A 20,561-nucleotide genomic window follows, 5' to 3' on the forward strand; every position below is an offset into this window, starting at 1 on the left:
TGCAGCGGAAAGGTGAGTATACATTTTTTTTTTATTTTTACACATTTTAGGATGATTTTCAGGTAAGGGCTTATATTTTTAAGCCCTTCCCGAAAATTCATCCCGCACTCGCCGGCAGCCCATTGCTTTCAATGGAGCCGGCTGTATTGCCGGATCCATTGAATTCAATGGGCTAACATCGTTTTTCTCTGCCACAGCTGTTACAGCTATGGAAGAGGAGAACGATCTTTATGCTGACATATATTTTTATTTTTACACATTTTAGGATGATTTTCAGGTAAGGGCTTATATTTTTAAGCCCTTCCCGAAAATTCATCCTGACATCGCCAGCAGCCCATTGCTTTCAATGGAGCCGGCTGTATTGCCGGCTCCATTGAATTCAATGGTCAGTGCTCGTTTAATCGAGACGAGTACCGCGTGGTGCTCGTCTTGAGTAACGAGCATCTCGAGCACCCTAATACTCGAACGAGCATCAAGCTCGGACGAGTATGCTCGCTCATCTCTAGAGATAACCCCTTTTAGTGAGTGTTCTCAGCTTTTCCTGCATTGCATGTCAATTATTGTGTAGGGTGATGGTATATGTCACCACCTCACTCCTGAACAAAGGGGAATGACTAGAGAGCTCCCAAGGACCATGAAGCCATTGGTTGTCCACAACTGCCTTCAAACTATGTAAGAACTATTATTGTTGCTGTATACCACAATGTTCATAAATAATACTAAAGCAAATATTGGGGAGATGCCAAGTTCTGCCCAACATTACTTCCGCATAATTTAGTGCAATTCTAAATTTTAAATGGCATCATGAAAAATGAATGTAGCTGCATACTTCAGCTCATTGCGAAAAATGTCAAGAACTCTGACTAAAGAAACTGAAGTTTCAGCTGATTCAATGTTGCAGAGGGCTATTTGTTGTTTAAAATTTAAACTGCCTAAAGTTTATGATTGTCAAGTTCATGATTCCCATTGATCCATTAATATTTCATTGGGTCTTTCTGTTTTTCCACATTTTATTGCAATCTGTTGGAGCTAACCTAAAATTAAGTTTGGCTATTGTATAAATAACTGTAGAAAGATTTATTTTGGTTGACAGAAATTATTTAACACATTGGTTGCTGTTACAGCAGACGCCTGGACCACTGGAGGGCTGCAGTGCTGGATCCCGGCGGCAGAATAAAAGTAAGTACTAATCAGTTTGTTATTTTACAACAGTGATCCCTATTGAAGGGATGCTGTCTGGTAAGCAGACAGCCCCCTTTATCAGAGACTCTCCTGGGGCATGTCATTCCTCCATATAAGTGTCAGAGGCAGAATACTGAGCATGCATCAAAATCACGCGCATGCGTCAATAAAAACTGAAATATTGATGAAGACTATGCTCACATCGAAATTATGCACACGTGCTTAGAATACCGGCATGGATAAAGCAATGTGCTGATAGCCATACATATTGTAAAGAGGATCTGCAGGTTAGAGAGAAACAGCCTGAGGCTGAATAAGTATCAAGAGTCACAAATACATTGTGCTCAATAATATGCAGAGTTTGATATTAAATACATGTTTCTTGTATTTCTATATTGTGAGTTTATTTGTGACTCTTGATATTTATTCAGCCTCAGGCTGGTTCTCTTTAACCTGCAGATCCACTTTACAATATGTATGACTTTATCCTTGCTAGCATTATAGGCGTATGCACGTAATTTCGTTGTAAGCATAGTCTTCATTGATATTTTAGTTTTTTTGGACGCATGTGTGAAATTTTGATGCATGCTCAGTATTCGGCCTCTGACACCATTATATAGAGGATGACATGCCCCAGGTGAGCCTCTGTAAAGGCTCATTTAGACACAACGATTATCGCTCAAAATTCGCTCAAAAGCCGTCTTTGGAGCGATAATCATTATGTGTAACTTCACTTACATCGTGCAGTTTTCGTTATGTCGTCGCTCATCATTGTCTTTCAGCCTGCTTGTCTTCTGCATCCTCTGCTCTGAGTGCTCGGCTGAATAACAGCTGGGCGTTCAGAGTGGGGAATGGCTGGATGCAGAAGACAAGTGGGTATGCCCCGCTTGTCTTCTGCATCCTCCGCTGGCAGCACAAGGTGATCGCTCATCTTGAGCAATCATCTTGGGCTGCAAATAACACAATGATTATCGCTCAAAAGTCGCTTGAACGACATCTTTTCATATTTTGAGCGATAATCGTTGTGCCTGAATGGGCCTTTAAAAGGGGTTGTCTGTTTACTGGACAACACCCCTTCAATAGTGCTCACTGTAGTAAACTAGCAAACTATTTGAGTAGTTACAAGTAAAAGTAAAAACTATCCCGCACCGTAGCAGAAAACCAATCTTTTTTTATTCTTATTAAAACAACGCGTTTCGACACAACATGTGTCTTTTTCAAGTTTATTAAACTATTTGAGTACTTACTTCTTCTCTGTCTCTGGGATCGAACAATATTGTGACAACTGATGTAATCAAAAGTCACTATTCCTTCTCTTGGCATAGGAGTTCACATCCTGGGTGCCATGATGCCAAGAGAGCCAGACGGTGATCCTGCAGTCTCTGATTGGCTGCAGCATTAACTTCATTCCTGGTGACGTTGGCTGTCACAATACACGTGGGGAGCACAGTGGGTCTACAGCATAGGATCGCAGCAGTAAAGAAGGGGTAAGTACTGGTATTGTACTGCAATTAGCCCTATTAAAATGACGTTGTACCCCCCTGAACAATTAGTACTACAGATAAATACTATATAAAGCAAAAAAATAAGTGAGCTTGCATGCTGTATTCTAAGTATAACATGCATTAAGTATGTGACTTGGGATTAGTAGAATTGCTGAGTGCATCTTTTCCTGTTTTATTTACATTTGTTTATTTGTGTTTTATATCAATAGTAATATTTTAGTTTATACATTGTGCTATGATGTCTTTTTAAAAACATTGCAATGGGGGGCGGAGCCTGACCGCTGACCAAGATGGCCGACTGAGCCCGGAGCTCCGTCAGCGCGGCGCCCACCGGACTCCCTAACTACCGCTTTCTAGCGCAGATATGAGAGGAGGCACAAAGGAGAGGAGCGGAGAACAGCTGAGCACCCCCGCTCGGCCAAAAACCAGACAGGAATGCAGAGGTACCTGAAGGAGCACGGCTCCCGGTCTCCACACCCTGCGTCCAAGATATCGCTGGCCCGCGGAGCTGCTGCATCTCACATTAAGGAGGGGGAGAGGGGAGCTTCATCGGAGGAGGAAGATGAAGAAGTAATATCTAAATGATTCATGAAGGAGCTCATTATGAATGCCTTACACCCAGTCATTGCTGATCTTGCAGAAATCAAAGATGACTTAAAACAGAGTCGAGGAGCTGGAGACGGCATCTGAATCAGTGACCTCTCACTCCCTGGCAATAGCCCAAGTGCTCAGAGAGCAACATAACCACCTCAACCGAGCACTTACACTGCAGGAGGATTTAGAAAATCGCAACCGCCGTTGCAACATCCATATTAAGAACCTCCCAGAGTCTTGGGCATCTGAGTCCCTAACTAAGGTGGCTACCGAAATTTTCGAAAGCTTACTAGGGGCAGACAGAGCGGCTTCTATAACCATAGAACACATTCACAGAGCGCTCAGACCCCCTCTGCAGCCACAGATCCCCCAAGAGACGTCATCTGCAAGTTGCTGTCCTTCCAGGACTCCTCCACCATTTTAAAAGTGACCAGAACCTGCAGAAACCTTAAATACGGCGATCAGCCTATCCAAATATACCAAGATCTGTCCCCCTCCACCCTTACTAAAAGACGGCTCCTGCGTCCACTGTTGGAAGCCCTCAGGGCAAGGGACATTAGATATATGTGGCTCTTTTCCTTTGGTGTAGGCATCACACATAAAGGTCGCTCACCATCAGATCCCCAGAGGACCTCCGTAACAGCTGGGAACATCTGGAGCTTGACCCCATAGAACTTCCATGCTGGCTCCCTCTTCCAGAGTTCCCTAAATTGCCGAGACTCCTCTGCCGGAGGCCTGGTAACAAGCTGGAAACCTAAAGTCTCCAAGAGGAAAGAAAAAGAAGCCTAAAGATTCCTCTAATAACATGGACACCTGATTGGATTGCCCCATATCTATCTCTCTTTTTCGGACCCCCCACTGGACGAGCTCCGCCTGGACTTATGTCATTTATCTCCCCGGGAACTATGCTCTAGACTTTCAGGGTCATCCTTTTTGGTCATACTTTTTTTTTTTGACCGCTTGTTTACCCCAAAGTGCCAGGACCGTTGCTGTTGTTTGTAGAGACTCCTTGGCCTAACTCCTTAAATGCCATTACTTATGCTGTTTGATAGACTGTGCCGTTTGATGCCCCAGCTCGTTCCGCTACATAACGATGAGATTTAAAAAAAAAAAAAAAAAAAAAGGATTTTTTTGCTTGACATACCTATGTTTTGATACATGTATTCAGGTTTGGGAGACTTGGTGGGCGCCTGTCTGTACAGGCTGTATTGGATGTTAACTGCTCTTCATTAAATTGAAGCCCAGTTAACTCGCCCCCCACCAGAGAGCAGGCCCGCGATTTCAAGCGTTGCCCTCTAGAAATAACTGTGTTCTTGATTGATTGTTTCTGTTTGTCAGTGTTTTGTATTAGTTCTTACCTGCTGTGTAGAACTTACCCCCCTCTTCCCTCCTCCACCTACCATCCCCCCATTTCTCATACCGTAAGAGCAAGGTCGGACATTCGAACTCCATCCTATTTTCATCTCGCTCCTGCTCACACTCCCGCTTTTGTTTCCATCACAGGAGAGGACCAACCCGAAGGCCTGGCGCGGGTAACATGGGGGACCTACTCCACACCACCTCCTTTAATGTCAAAGGTCTGAATTCGCCCTCCAAGAGGCACTATATTGCGCTCCTTCTGAAGAGGTATGGATCGGGGATTGCTTTTTTGCAGGTGACCCACTTCAGGGGTAACAGATGCTTGGCCCTCCCAGAAAAGCAGTTTCCACAAGGATACTATAGCTCCCACCCGTCATTGGCCTCCAAGGGTGTCGCTATCTTACTTCACAGATCTATCCCCTTCTCCTGCGAGGCCCAATACTCTGACGAGGAGGGCATGGTCCTGTTCGTGAGGGAAATCCTCAACAACAACAAAATTACCCTAGCCAACCTCTACACACCAAATACTGACCAAGTACCCTGGCTGATCAAGCAATTAGAGGTACTCAGACATTATGCCAGTGGTCAGATACTATTGGGCAGCGATTTTAACCTCACTATGTGCCCATTAATTGACTCATCAGTAGGAAAATCTCAGACTTCCCAAAGGAAACTGAGAAGGCTCCTTCACACACTCTCAGAGATGGGTCTGGTCGACACCTGGAGACACCTGAACCCCGCCTCCAGGGATTACACTTTTTATTCCCCAGTCCACTTCTCCTTTCAGCGCCTCGACTATATCTTCGCCTCTGCCTCATTACTACACTCCACAGTGAAATCCCACATCGGACCTATTACCATTTCGGATCACGCTCCTGTCCATACCAGTTTTTCCATACCTGATACCCCGCCTCGGGAATGGCATTGGAGACTTCCTCCCACCCCCCTTGACGTGGAAAGTGATAGAGTGCATCTCGCTAAAACGGATAGAGGAATATTTCCTACTCAACAAAATAGAGGGCTCGTCAATTCCTATTGTCTGGGAAGCTCACAAGGCCTACATAAGAGGACTCTTGATTGCCTTGGACTCAAGAGTAACGAAAAGGCAACAAAAAGAGATAGATGACAAACTCACCCAAATTACTAAGCTGGAACAGGTCGCTAAACAGTCCCAGGCCAAAGCAGCCCTAGACAACCTCACCTCCCTGAGGAAGGAACTTAAGCTTCTTCTCGAAGTCAAATTTAACAAGAAACACCTCTATCTGAAACAGATCGTATACGCGCAAGGTAAAAAGGGAAGCAGGTTTATGTCCTCCCTCATTAAAAAAGCGCACGCCAGAAACCTGATAAAGGCTATCAAAACCCAATCTGGCTTCCTGGTCTCCTCTACCCCTGAAATTGCCATTGAATTTCAAAAATTTTATTCCCACCTTTACAACCTTCAGGACACTCTATCCCCTGAGGCTAAACTCGGTCTAAAGTCCCAGATTGACTTCTTCCTCGCTGAATTAAACCTCCCCAAAATTGAGAACGACGATGCAACGGATTTCCTGACCCCAGTGACCCGCAAAGAAGTGGAGGAACTTCTGGCCTCATCCCCGCCTAGCAAAAGCCCTGTACCGGATGGTCTCACCCTTAGTTATTATAAAACATTTAGAGACTCCCTAGTTCCCTGCCTAACAGAACTCTTCAACTCCCTATTACAAGGAACCCCCCTTCCCAAACAAAGGCAAGAAGCCCATATAACTTTAGTCCATAAAGAAAATAAGGATCCAGAGCTGTGTGGTAGTTACCACTCTATATCTTTAATAAACCTGGATATGAAGCTCTAGGTGAAATTACTCACAATCAGACTGGAGAAGCACGTAGCAAAACTGGTAAACCCAGAACAGACGGGCTTCGTCAAAGGGAGAGAGGGTAAGAACAATTGTCTGAAACTACTTCACGCAGCAAGATATGCCCAATCCCGCAAAAGCCCACTGGTTCTGGTCGGAACCGATGCCGAAAAGGCGTTCGACCGCATAAATTGGTTATACATGGAAACTGTCCTCCTACACTTTAATATCCCCCCCCCCCAATTCGTCTCAGTAATCTTGTCCCTCACAGAAATGTGTAAAAATAAAATTTTTTTTTTTTTTTTTACACATTTCTGGATGAATTGCAAGGAAGGGCTTATATATTTAACCCCTTCCCGACAATTCATCCCGCGATCGCAGGCAGCCCATTGCTTTTAATGGAGCCGGCTGTATTGCCGGCTCCATTGAATTCAATGGGCTAACATCGTTCTGCCGGGACAAGGTGAGTATATATATATATTTTTTTTACACATTTCTGGATGAATTGCAGGGAAGGGCTTATATATTTAAGCCCTTCCCGACAATTCATCCCGCGCTCGCCGGCAGGCCATTGCTTTCAATGGAGCCGGCTGTATTGCCGGCTCCATTGAATTCAATGGTCAGTGCTCGTTTAATCGAGAGGAGTACCGCGTGGTGCTCGTCTTGAGTAACGAGCATCTCGAGCACCCTAATACTCGAATGAGCATCAAGCTTGGACGAGTATGCTCGCTCATCTCTAATAATAATATAGGACATTTGGAAGGGAGCACATACTTTTCACAGAACTGTATTTCATATAGTCTCTGCATGCATACTGCTATCCATTATATATTGTAAAGCAACCAATGTGTTCAATTATTTCTTGCATACAAAATAAATTTCTCTACAGTTATTTATACAACAGCCATAATTAGTTTTAGGCTGACTACAACAGATTGCAGTAAAAAGTAGAAAAACAGAAAGACCCAATGAAATATTAATGGATCAATAGGAATCATAAACTTGACCTTGTCAGAAGTTTATTTTGACTGTCGGGGCAGTTTAAATTTTAAACAGCAAATAGCCCTCTACAACATTGAATCAGCTGAAACTTAACTTTCTTTAGTCAGAGTTCTTGAGATTTTTCTCAATGAGCTGAAGTATGCAGCTACATTCATTTTTCATGATGTTTTTTAAAATGTAGAATTGCATTAAACTATGTGGAAGTAATGTTGAGCAAAACTTGGCAACTCCCCAATGTTAGGGAGTTGCGAATTATATTATGTTGCCAGTATATTATGAGTCTATCTGTGACTCTTGGTAGAAGATGACATTCCCCAGGTGAGCCTCTGTTAACAATTATTGTATTTCTTTTTTACTTTTATGTATGCTGGCTACGCAGCTACTTCTGAGCAAGCTACCCACTGTGATGAAACACAGGGAATACTTCGGCACAGCTTCCTTTCTTTTCATGCCTATCTTTAATACTGATACAGTTTGTTTTGCTCTTATAGATGCTGTTTCATTTTTGGTACTGTACGCTGATGTATTGCCACTATTGGTCCATCGATACTTTTTTGTCTGTTCTGGTCGTGTTTGGTATGATCTAAGTCCTAAGAGCTTTTTGCCACATGCTTGCATTTTATTAGTGATATCTATATGCATCTTTGTATCTTTTGATTTTGCCATGTTTGGTTATATGAACAGGAAGGCTGTTCTTTGGGTTAATTTAATTATATTTATAGTCTTATGATGCATGGTATTTCCCATTTTAGGATTTTTAAATGTTTTTATAGCTTTGTGTCCTGATAGTGCATGTCCTAATGAACTCTTGTATTATTAAATTTATGTTTTATTTGGTATTTTTGGGTTCCATGTGATTCTCACACATCATATTTTCTATTTTGAAAAGGTGTATTATTCTGTGAGATCTGTGTTGTTCATCATGGTTCATCATGGTTTTCTCAGAATTGGATTGAGTTAGCCTGACCTGATTTTTAGTGAAAATCGCCTTTCCCGTGTGGTAGCGGCAGGTGGGTGTTTAGGTGTGCATGTTCAATGAATGTGGCTCAGTGGTTAGCACTGTTGCTTTTTAGTACTGGGGTCCTAGGTTCACATCTCATCATGGACATCATCTGCATGGACTTTGAAAATCTCCATATCTGATTGGTCCCGCTGAGCCAATGAGAGGCAGCAGTCACTCATCCACTCATAAATTCATGAATGGGTGAGTGAGTGAGATCTGCCTCTGATTGGTCAGGCTGTGACCAATTAGAGGCAGCTCATTCAGCAGGCGGGGATTCTAAATCCCCGGCTGCTGAATACTACTCACAGCTGTTCAGAGCAGTTCAGGAGGACTGCCGCCGGCCGCGCTGAACTCCGTCTGCCGGGACCAGGTGAGTGTATATATATTTTTTTATTTTTACACATTTCTGGATGAATTGCAGGGAAGGGCTTATATATTTAAGCCCTTCCCGACAATTCATCCCGCGATCGCCAGCAGCACATTGCTTTCAATGGAGCCGGCTGTATTGCCGGCTCCATTGAATTCAATGGGCTAACATCATCCTTCTCTGCCACAGCTGTTACAGCTGTGGCAGAGGAGAACGATCTTTATGCTGACAGTGGGGGGGAGGGGTCTCACTCTTGCCACTATTGTGGCTTAATAGTGGGACCTGGGAATTTGAGATGCAGCCCAACATGTAGCCCCTCGCCTGCCCTATCCGTTTCTGTGTCGTTCCCATCACTTTCTTGAATTTCCCAGGTTTTCACAAATGAAAACCTTAGCGAGCATAGGCGATATACAAAAATTCTTGAGTCGCCCATTGACTTCAATGGGGTTCATTACTCGAAAAGAACTCTCGAGCATCGCGGGAAGTTCGACTCGAGTAACGAGCACCCGAGCATTTTGGTGCTCGCTCATCTCTACTCTTCACAAATGATCTGCCTTGTATTTGATTAATGCCTGTGAATTTCCTAAGCTGTGATGTATAAACATTAGAGAGGCCTTTGTTAATAAACCAGTCTCACAGTTAAAGATTCAAGAAAGTTTATTATTTAGAATAAGTAAGTACAAAGCAATTTAAAATAAGGAATAAAAGGACAACAGATATCGATATGTACTGCTGGGGGATTCTTGTCAAGAGGCGACACAATCTACCCCCATGCTGTGGCGATTGTTTAAAAGGATAAATTCTGGTTGCCAAAAAGAACCACCCTAAATGCTGTCTTGTCCATTCTTGACCAATCATTGATGAGTTACAATAATAAACATATTCTTAGTTACATTAGATTGTTTCATCCAGAGATTGTCTCAATCCAGACAAACAACCTTGAATTTCTTTTTAAAGAGAAACAGTCACAGTCTGTGCTCCGCTATGGGTCATGGCACAGAGGTCTCGACAAGTAGACGGGTTGGCTGCACTATTCCAGTCTGTCCTACAAGTTAATGTTTCTGTTTCAGTGGTTTGTCATTTTTTAGGTGTTACTTGGGTTATTTGTCTTTATCCTTCAGTGGTTTCCCTGTCATTGATTTGTTTCTTTGATTTTTCCCTGGTGTTTGTGGAACTTTGTCTATCCTATTGTATTACCTCTGCCCCTATATAAGGCTGCATTTGGGTGTGGTTTGTTGCTCAATATTTTGTCTCCGCTCTGGTGGAGTGAGGTTGTATTCATTGGGGTTCTGCTGCTAAGCTAAGTGGTGTTTTTGTTGTTTAATTCTGCTGTTATACAAAGTGGTGCTTTTGTTGTCTATTTGTGTTTTCTTTCTTTTAGGTGCTAGAGTTAATGGCAGAGGCAGGAGACATGAGCCCACCTTTATTGAGACAATAACCTTGTTTTAGGCAGTGCTGTTCTTGTCCTAGAAGTCTGGGTGAGGGTGTACCTTTCCTCTTTTTTTTTGATTACATAGTACTTCACTCTGTTCTGTAGTCTGCTCCCTATGTGAACACAGCCTAATGTTTGTCCTGGGCTTGGTGCATCTTTCGTTCAGGGTGAATTTGAAAGAAACATTCCCAAGATTACTGTCTCAGCAGTTTACATTAGATTATGTGAGAACATGTAATTACTGCAGTCATAAGGCCAAATGTAAAGCCAACATATACAGGCCCTATTGCAGCAATATATTGGCAATTAACAAATAGAAAAACTATACTAATAATTGGTATTATTTTCCTCATCAGATGTCATTAACCGGATGGAGAAACCTATCAGTGGCATGTACCTTCAGCACATATGTATACTGTAAATGTGTCATTTACAGTTTACAGAAAGTAGGTCATCATGTTTTGTAATGAGGAAAAATAGCACTGTACCACTTTACATTTTATTGAATGACTACACTGAATATAAATCCATATATATCTGAAATAGTCATGATAGAAAAATGGTTAATTCTTTAAGGTATCAAAAAATGTTGGCTCAAAGGCAAAGCTATTCTTTTGCCTTTCTGCAGTCCATTATAGCACTTTCTTTTTTATATCTCCATATCTAGCATTTCTGACATTTTGCATTCATTGTTTTCCCCAATACACATGATATAACATTAAATATACTGTGCAGTATGGATTACTATAAATATTGGAATACTTTTGATACCCTAAATGTTTGTTATTTTTCAAAGTTAAATTACTAATTTGTTTAATAAAAACAGATTGTTTACAAACTTTATTATACATTTTTAATTATCAGAAATGTTGCTGATCTTTTTTGCCTTTACACTAATATGTTAAAAGGTTTTTTTTTCAAACATTTACTATTGACATCTGATTCTCAGGATACGTTGTCAACAGTTAATCGGTCAGGGTCCACCACTGATCAGCTGATCTTTTGGCCTACTGTCAGTGCAGTGAAGCTGGAAATATGCATTGGGGTCAGAGCTTTGAGTGTAATAGAAGGCTTTGCTTCCAGCTATTCATTGCGGTCGTATACAGAAGTGGAATAAAGGGCATTGCTCACATTTATTTCAATAGGAGTGAAACTTTCTATCACACTTCCAGCTTTGATGTCTGGCTCAGTTGCACCAGCAATTAGCCGGAGGAACAGATGATTGGTGGGGGTCCTGAGCAGTGGACCTTCGCGGATCAGCTATTGATGACCTTTACTTGTGGGTAGCTCATCAATAGTAAATTCCAATCAAATCCCTTTAACTTTGTTCTGCAGGTTGTTGTGCATGGAAATACTGTTTATGTATTTTTTTCTACTTTCTCACAATAAAAGCACTTTTTTTGATATTTGTAATATCTTTGCATCAACAAATTCCTAGAGCCATAACTATTTACATTTTTTTAATGACAAGGCTGAATGATGCCTTATTTTTTGAGAGATAAGTTATACATTTCATTAGCAGTATCTTAGGGTTCATAGAACCTATTGATTACCTTTTGGAGGGAGGGGAATGAAAAAATAGAAATTCAGGCAGATCCTTCTGTATTGCAATGTATTATGCCTGTGAGGCTATCAATTGGAGAATAACATATTAATCACTCCCTTAGCCTGAATAATGTGTTATTAGCCTTAGTAATTGGCTCACATATATAGCAGACCTGGTTCCCTTTAGAAAGTTATTGGCAACCTGGCACCCTACGATTGCAAAGCAGGGCTATTGATAGAGTAACGATGGAAGCCCCTTCTGTCAAACCAGTTATATACCATGGTTGTTGATAATTCTGCCATCTAAGATGTTAAACAGCCTGTATCACAGTTATACCCCATTGTAACTGCTCCAGTGGGATTTTGGCTGTGTGTTACAGCCAACAGCTGCTCCTGATAGCTCAGTATTGGCATAACTAGGGCAGCATATTGTAATGACAGATATGCTTTATATGTTATGCTGTACTGTAATTACATGTTTGCCTGTTAATGTAATATTCATGCCTTTGAACTGGAAAATAGCACTTCTAGTGGTTTTATCATGACATGGGGAAGAGATGTTACCCAATCTAGGAATTACTTTATTTGGAAATTTTAAACTCATATGGCATCCTGATGTGGACATTTTAGCATTCTGCAGGAGGCCTTTAGTAAGTAATTTAAGCTCCAACATGGGAATAAAACAAATTAATTTAAGGCAAATCAATAATAAAATATTATTGATGAAAGCTAAGAAGTCTGAAACAGCTGTATGCCAGTTTGCTGAAACAACTCTGTTCTTATTTGGCTGTACCTGAGCTAAACATTTATGTTTTCGAAGCAGCCTGAATGACTCTTATCAATCAGATTAGTTTAAAGGTTGGAGCTGATTTTAGTGGCACTAAAAAACACTTTAATGTCTTAACGTATGAGTATATAAGTAACGATAGGGTTTAGAATTAGATCTTTTAAAGAAAGCATTTATGTCATCTTACCAAACAAGGAATATATCATAAATACAGCACTACCAAGCTATGTAGAATGTGACAAACTTGCACATAAATATCCTCCAGCAGCAAAAACGAATTATGATGTCAAATGATAGAATCAAAATAAAAAAAAAAATCACTTTACACACGTCTGCATTAAAAATAAAATTACAGTGGAAATACTCTCCTGGTTATCAGTGATCGTCAGATGGCAACTTTAAAGGTAGCAAATATCACAGGATCCTTTTTAAGAAAATAGACTGGAAATGAGAAGATGTTTAAAGTCATGGCATGGCCTATCGATGTGGCACTACTTTCAGAGATGGGGAAAATCTTAAAAAATGATATTCTTACAGCAGCAGCATTCTTTTCATCTCCAGATACTTTCTATCTATAGAGCTGCATTAGGGGTAAGTGCCTTTCCTTCCAGTCCACACGGCGGAAGTGGCTCTACTGTGCCACTGACTGATTAGGCTTTGGGTTAATCCTGAAGGCAGTACCTGGGGAAAACCTGTTTTTCACCCTTTAAAAGGGATCTTTAATCTCCTTTTTAGACCTGCTAGATTAACCCAATGCTCGCTATGCAAACCTAAAAGGTTACAGAAGTAGTGGTTGTGAACTTCTAAATCTGCTTGGTTAGGTGATTATTTAGAGTGTCACTTTGTATTTGGAGAAGATATCTAATATAAAAAAAAGCCTACAGGTTTCTCTCTGCTTGTCTGTCTTTCTGTCTGTCTTTCTCTCTCCATCTGTCTCTCTCTGTCTGTCTGCCTCTCTGTCTCTCACTCTGTTTGGCTGTCTCTTTCTGTCTTTCTCTCTGTCTCTCACTCTGTCTGTCTCTTTCTCTATGTTTGTCTCTCTCTCTCATTGTTCTTCTCTCTGTCTCTCTCTCTCTCTGTCTCTTTCATTATCTGTCTCTCTCTGTGTCTGTTTCTGTTTGTCTCTCTCTCTTTTTCTATCTCGGTATCGCTCTATCTGTCTGTCTCTTTCTGTCCCTCTCTGTCTGTCTCTTGCTCTTTCTATTGCTCTTTCTTTCTGTGTCTATTGCTCTCTCTGTCTCTCTATCACTCTCTGTATGCCTCCCTATTGCTTTCTCTGGGTCTCTCTATCGCTCTCTTTCTGTCTGTCTATCGCTCTCGTTGTGTCTGTAGCTTTCTCTCTTTCTATCGCTTTTTCTCTGCCCGTTTCTCTCTGTCTCTCTATCACCCTCTCTCTGTCTGTTTCTCTCTGTCTTTTTTTATTGCTAGCTCTGTCTCTCTATCATTCTTTTTCTGTCTGTCTTTCTATTGCCCTCTCTATCTGTCTGTCTCTCTATCACTCTGTCTGTCTCTCTATTGCTCTCTGTCTGTCTCACTATCTATCTATCTCTCTTTATCTATTGTTCTCTGTCTATTTCTCTATCGCTTTCTCTCTGTGATTCTATGCTCTTTCTCTCACTGTCTCTCTCTCTATTGCTCTCTCTATCGCTCTTGCATTCTGTCTCTCTATTGCTCTCTCTCTCTCTGTCTGTCTCTCTATCATTGTCTCTCTCTCTAATGGGCAGACTACCTAACAGTGCACTGGGATGTATTGTTCTGAATGGGTTTCCAGCAGCACAGCCCCACAGGTGGGGCCTGATTAAGCTGGCTGGGTATGGATTTCTCCAGCCAGCCAATCCCCTGGGTCTCAAACTCCTGTGTTTTAGGTGCCTTTTTCTCTGGAAGCCCCTCTTTAAGGCTGGGCTACTGTTAGGATGTGCTGCTGGGATCTCCTGTTCTAAATGGGTTTTCTGCAGCATGGCTCCACAGGTGGGGTTGATTGAGCTGACTGAGTGTGGATTCCTCCAGCCAGCCAATCCCTCAGGTCTGCTACTCATATATACCAGCTCCTTTGCTAGAGGCTGCTGAACTTTCCTCTGTTTGCTCAGCGTGTTCAGTGGAAGTGTCATGTTCCTGCGTGTCTGTGCAGGTGCCTGAACTGGAGGTGTGAACTAGCATGTTCAGTGTGTTGAGTGTGAACAGTATCATGTTCCTATGTGTCTGTGCATGTTCCAGATGTGTAGTGTGAACACTCCTGTTAAGAGTGCATGGTGTTCTGTGTTGTATGCAAATCGCTAGCATGTTGGTGTGAGCTGCGTTCAGTCTTGCTGTGCTTTGTTTGTCATCTAGTTCCAGGTGGGTCCCTAGGTTCAAGCACTGGGCTGTCGCTGCCGGGATGATTGCCACACATGCAGGCAGGTGTCATGTGGAAGCTGTCTCACTAGAGTAGGGACCCACGAGACAGCGAGGACCCTTGAAGTGGGTTTGCAGGCTTAAGTATTCTAAAACCTCATACATTCTATAGTTATTCAATCCAGTTATGTTTGCAGGGATGCAGGTGAGTCTTTGAAGAATTTGTTAGTCATCATTTATGTCTGTTCCTCAGTTATGTCTGCTGTTTACGAGTTCTGCCAGAGTTCGCCAGTACATGAGTGTGAAAGACGTAACACGGCGGTTTCCAGCACTGACACAGAATGAACGACAATGAAGGTAAATATAACACTTACATCCCTATACTAGGTGGGTCACCTACTTATAGCCCACAAGATTAGTCTCCTTAACCTCTCAAAAGTGGATCTGGTATTAAGCTACAAGGACAGTTGTCCGATTCAGAGGCACCTAATACAAACAGGTCAAAAGAACCATAGCACAAAACAGAAGGGACAGACAGAGACGATATAGGATATTTAGGTTTCAGAATACCTGTATTGGTTACATTGTGTGTGAAAGTGGCTTTAGGCAAGTGACAAACTGCCATATTTCGGGCTATGCTTTGCATTCGTAATATGGTAGTGCACACCACAAGTCATGATGCTTGGGCTTTGAGTCAGGAGACCTGCAGTCAAGCTAGGAAGAACTTCTTTATTACATATACAAAACACAACCCAAAATACGGCAGTGCATCACCAGTCTTATAGTGTTGGTATGATTTGATTAGCCCAAAGCCACAAAAAGCTGTCACCGTTTAGTTACAAATACACATTCAGGGCACAAGCAAACTACTTCCACAGAACTCTTCTGCAAGCTTGGCAACCAAAATAAAGTTCCAGAGCGACGTCCTGGCGTGTCTTTAATCCCATGGATATGCCATAAATATTAAATTGCTTAGAATCTAACTATCAACACCTTGAAAAATCAGCAGATAGAACCCTTTTCATTGTTTACCAAAATATACAGTAGCTCCATACTAGCTGTTGCAGCTGTGTCTGGTATCATAGAATCATAGAATGGTAGAGTTGGAAGGGACCTCCAGGGTCATCTGGTCCAACCCACTACTCACTGCAGGATTCACTAAATTATCTCAGACAGATATTTGTCCAGCCTTTGCTTGAACACTCCCATTGAAGCTGAACTTACCACCTCCTGTGGTAACCTGTTCCACTCATTGATCACCCTCACTGACAGAAAGCTTTTTCTAATATCTAATTTGTCTCCTCCTTTTCAGTTTCATCCCATTGTTCATAGTCCTTCTTTGTACAAATGACAAGAGGGCTGCACTGTGACAGCTCTTTAAATATTTATAAACAGCTATTAAATCTCCTCTCAGCCTTCTTTTTTGCAAGCTAAACATTCCTAGATCCTTTACCCGTTCCTCATAGGTCATACCATCTTGGTAACTCTTCTCTGAATTTGCTCCAGTTGGTCTAGGTCTTTTTTTAAATGGGGTGCTCAGAACTGGACACAGTATTCCAGATGTGGTCTGACTAAGGAAGAGTAGGGGGGGGGGGGGGGATAATTACCTCACATGATCTAGACGCTATGCATCTATTAATACATCCCAGAATTGTGTTTGCCTTATTGGCTGCTGCATCACATTGTTGACTCATGTTCAGTCTATGATCGATTACTATACCCAAGTCTTTTCACATGTGCTGCTTAGTCTGATTCCTCCTATGCTGTATGTTTTTTCATGTTTCTTGCCTAGATGTAGGCCTTTGCATTTCTCCTTGTTGAATACCATTCTGTTAGTCGCCTCCCACTGTTCAAGCTTTTCTAGATCCTTTTGAATACTTTTCATCTCTTCCCTAGTGTTAGCCATCGCTCGTAGCTTTCTGTCATCAGCAAATTTGATCAGTTTCCCATCAATTTCCTCCTCCAGATCATTTATAAAAATGTTGAACAACACTGGGCCTAGGACAGAGCCTTGTGGTACACACTTGATACATTCTTTCAGTTGGATGTGCAACCATTTATGACCACTCTTTGAGTACGATCACTCAGCCAGCTGTGAATTCACCTAACAGTTGCCTTTTCAATTCCATATTTCGTCATTTTTTCAATAAGTATGATATGAGATAGTTTGTCAAATGCTTTACTAAAGTCAAGATATACTATATCCAACGTATTTCCCTGATCAACCCAGTCAGTGATTCTGTCATAGAAGGAAATTAGATTCCCCAGCATGACTTGCTTGTTAAAAACCCATGCTGGCTCTGGTTAATTATTTCATTTTTATCCAAGTACTTGCATACATGCTGTTTAATAATTTGTTCAAAGATCTTTCCCGGTATAGAAGTCAGGCTCGCAGTTTCCTGGATCCACCTTCTTCCCTTTTTTTGAAGATAAGGACATTTGTGCTTTTCAAATTTTCTGGGACTTCTCCTTTTCTCCAAGAACTTTCAAAGATCATGGCGAGTGGTTCAGCAATTACCTCTGCTGCTTCCTTTAATATCCTAGGATGTAATTCAGGACCTTGAGACTTGAATTCATTTAAGTTAGCTAAATATTCCCTCACCATCTCTCTGCTTATAGTTAGTCTGCATTATTTATTCCCCCAATAACACAGGGAAGATAATAATAATAATCCTTATTTGTATAGCGCCAACATATGTAGGGGGTAAATGAGAAATTGGAGTCGAATATGACCCCAAGGCAGCGGGCGTGCTGTCTGGGACTTATGGTGGCGCCACACACTGAGATGGAGATGTCAGGATGAGGTCAGTTAGTGGAGGGTGGAAATACCAGTAGATCAGTTTTAGAGAGGGTTAGGTTTCGATAGAGAAAGGACATAGTGTTAGAGACAGCAGACAGACAGTCGGTGATTGGAGAATGGTGCAGAGATGTCATGGGAAGAGGTATATAGCTGGGTGTCGGCAGCGTAGAGGTGGTATTGGATGCCAAAACTCCTGATGGTCTGTCCAATAGGGTCTGTGTAAATTAAGAAAAGGAGGGGGCCAACGATAGAGCCCTGGGGGACCCTAACAGAATGGGGAAGAGGAGGGGAGGTGGAGCCAGCAAATGAGATGCTGAATGAGCGGTCAGATAGGTAGGAGGAAAACCAGGAGAGAGCAGTGTCCTTTTGGCCAGTGGAGCAAAGGATACTGAGGAAGAGTTTGTAGTCAACAGTGTTGAATGCTGCAGAGAGGTTGAGAAGGATCAGCAGGGAGTAATCGCCCCTCGATTTGGCTGTCAGGGCCGTTTCTGTCGAGTGTTGGGTTTGGAAGCCAGACTGTAGGGGGTCTAGGAGAGAGTTCTCTGATAGATAGCTTTCAAAGCGGGATCAGTTGATGTTATATCTACTTTCTGAGAGAAAATAAATACAAAATAAGAATTTTAAAGTTTGGCTTTCTCAACATCATTCTTAACCAATTCACCATTTTCATCCTGTAAGCATCCAATAGTATCTTTGACTTTTCTTTTGCTTGTGACATACACCCAAAATCCTTTTTTATTGCTTTTGGCTTCTGTTGCAAGCCTTAATTCATTATTAGCTTTAGCTTTTCTGACACTTGCCCTACAGATTCTGCAGACCACATTATATTCTTCTTGAGATACCCCCCCCCCCCTTTCCATTTGGTGAACACATTTTTCTTCCTTTTTAACATGTGTGAAAGCTCTGTCTTCATCCATTCTGGTCTCTTTAAATGTTTCTCATTCGTCCTTCTTTTAGGGATTGTTAAAGATTGTGCTTTGAGAATCTCATTTCACAGTATTTTCCAACCTTTTTGGACATTTCTGTCCTTAAGAACATCCAGCTATTGGATTTTTCCTATACTCTTTCTGGGTTCAATAAAATCTGCCTTTCTGATATCCAACCATGAGGTCTGAGTTGTCTTAGGTCTTCCTTTTTATCCAAAATTCAAGGATAGCATGATCACTGTCTCCTAAGGTCCCAGCGACTCTTACTTCCTGAACCATTCCCTCCCTGTTGATATGAATTAGGTCCAAGATAGCAGATCCTCTTGTTTTCTCTTCTACCTTTTGGAAGATAAAGTTGTCAGCAAGAGCGGACAAGAATTTGTTGAATCTATTATTTTTACCTGAGAGAGATTCCCAACAAATGTCTGGATAATTACATTTCCCATGATCAGTATGTCATGCTTTTTTGAGAGCTTGGCCATCTGATGTAGAAATAGTTCATTAATATCTTCTGCTTCTCCAGGCAGCCTATAGTAAATACCTACAATAGTGTCCTTTCTGTTGTTCTCTCCCTGTAGTCTTACCCAAATAGTTTCTACATACCTACCATGCTCTGAAGCTTGAATCTCGGTGGAGATTAATGTTTTCCTAACATACAACGCAACACCTCTTCCCCTTTTTTAGGTCTTTTTTTTATTATAAATAAGTTTAATCCTTCAAGCCTTGTATTCCAGTCATGTGTATCATTCCACCAACTTTCTGTGATGCCTATGACATCTTATTTCACTTTTTGTGTTAGGAGCTCCAATTCTCCTTGCTTGTTTCCCATGCTCTGGGCATTTGTGTAGAAACATTTTAGTTTCTGATTGGTGTTTCTTGCTCCTCTACTTCCCTTCTGGCACTGTAGCTTAGTCGCCTTAAAGTGAATGAGACTAATCTGCAGTACCAGGCACAGCCATAACATTAGGGTAAGTTCACACTTAGATGATTTGCTGCTTATTTTAGTGCACATCTGCAGCAGACTTCACCCTTTTAATTCAAGTTCAATTTAAGGGTGAAATATGCTGCAGATTTACTGCAGCACTAAAATCTGCAGTAAATCAGCTATGTGTGAATGTACCTTTAACGTTATAGAAAACTTGCTTTCTGAAAATATCTCAGAGGACTCTTGTTGATGTCTGTATGAACTCCTGAGATAATAATTCATCAGTCACAGGCAAACACTATTAGTATTGTAATGATTTATATTATGATCAAATTTGTAGTGATTCTGTAGATCTAAGCTTTGCCATATTTTACATGGTAGCATCCCCTGACTTGGTGAACTCATCCACATTCAGCTGTGCCTGCAGCTGCTGTTCAATATTCAATCTTTAGTGTAATGATGTCAAGTGAGCACTTGGTTAGAATGGCTGACAGTCTATTTTTAAGCTTTGTGAAACTTGCTTTCAACAAGAAGAGTAGATCTTTCTATCATTCACAGACTGAATAAAATATGCTGAGAATATACTTATTAAGCCATTCTACTTCATCTCAGCTGTCAAATGCTCAAACTGTGATCAGAAAACCCTGCAAGTCAAAAAAGTTATGGTTTGTGCATCGTAAGAGGTGAGTTATTTGAAGGGCCACTCCAGTGAAAACACTTTTTTTAACCGGCACCCTCACCAGATTGTTTTCGCACTCTGTAGGTCTTTTTTATGTATTCCAGGCACTTCCTTGCAGTGCAGCCCCCTATCTGATACTTATCAGCCATCATCTTGAGAGTGAGATTTTTTATTTTAAGTTTCACATCTATTCTATGTTGCAATGAGCCCAGCATTAGCTAGGGTTATGCCATTCTACCTGTAGTGGGTCCAATTAAATTATCATTGCCTTTCTCTATTCACCTAAATA

This window comes from Eleutherodactylus coqui, chromosome 4 (assembly GCF_035609145.1).
Source record: "Eleutherodactylus coqui strain aEleCoq1 chromosome 4, aEleCoq1.hap1, whole genome shotgun sequence".
NCBI classification, from domain to species: domain Eukaryota; kingdom Metazoa; phylum Chordata; class Amphibia; order Anura; family Eleutherodactylidae; genus Eleutherodactylus; species Eleutherodactylus coqui.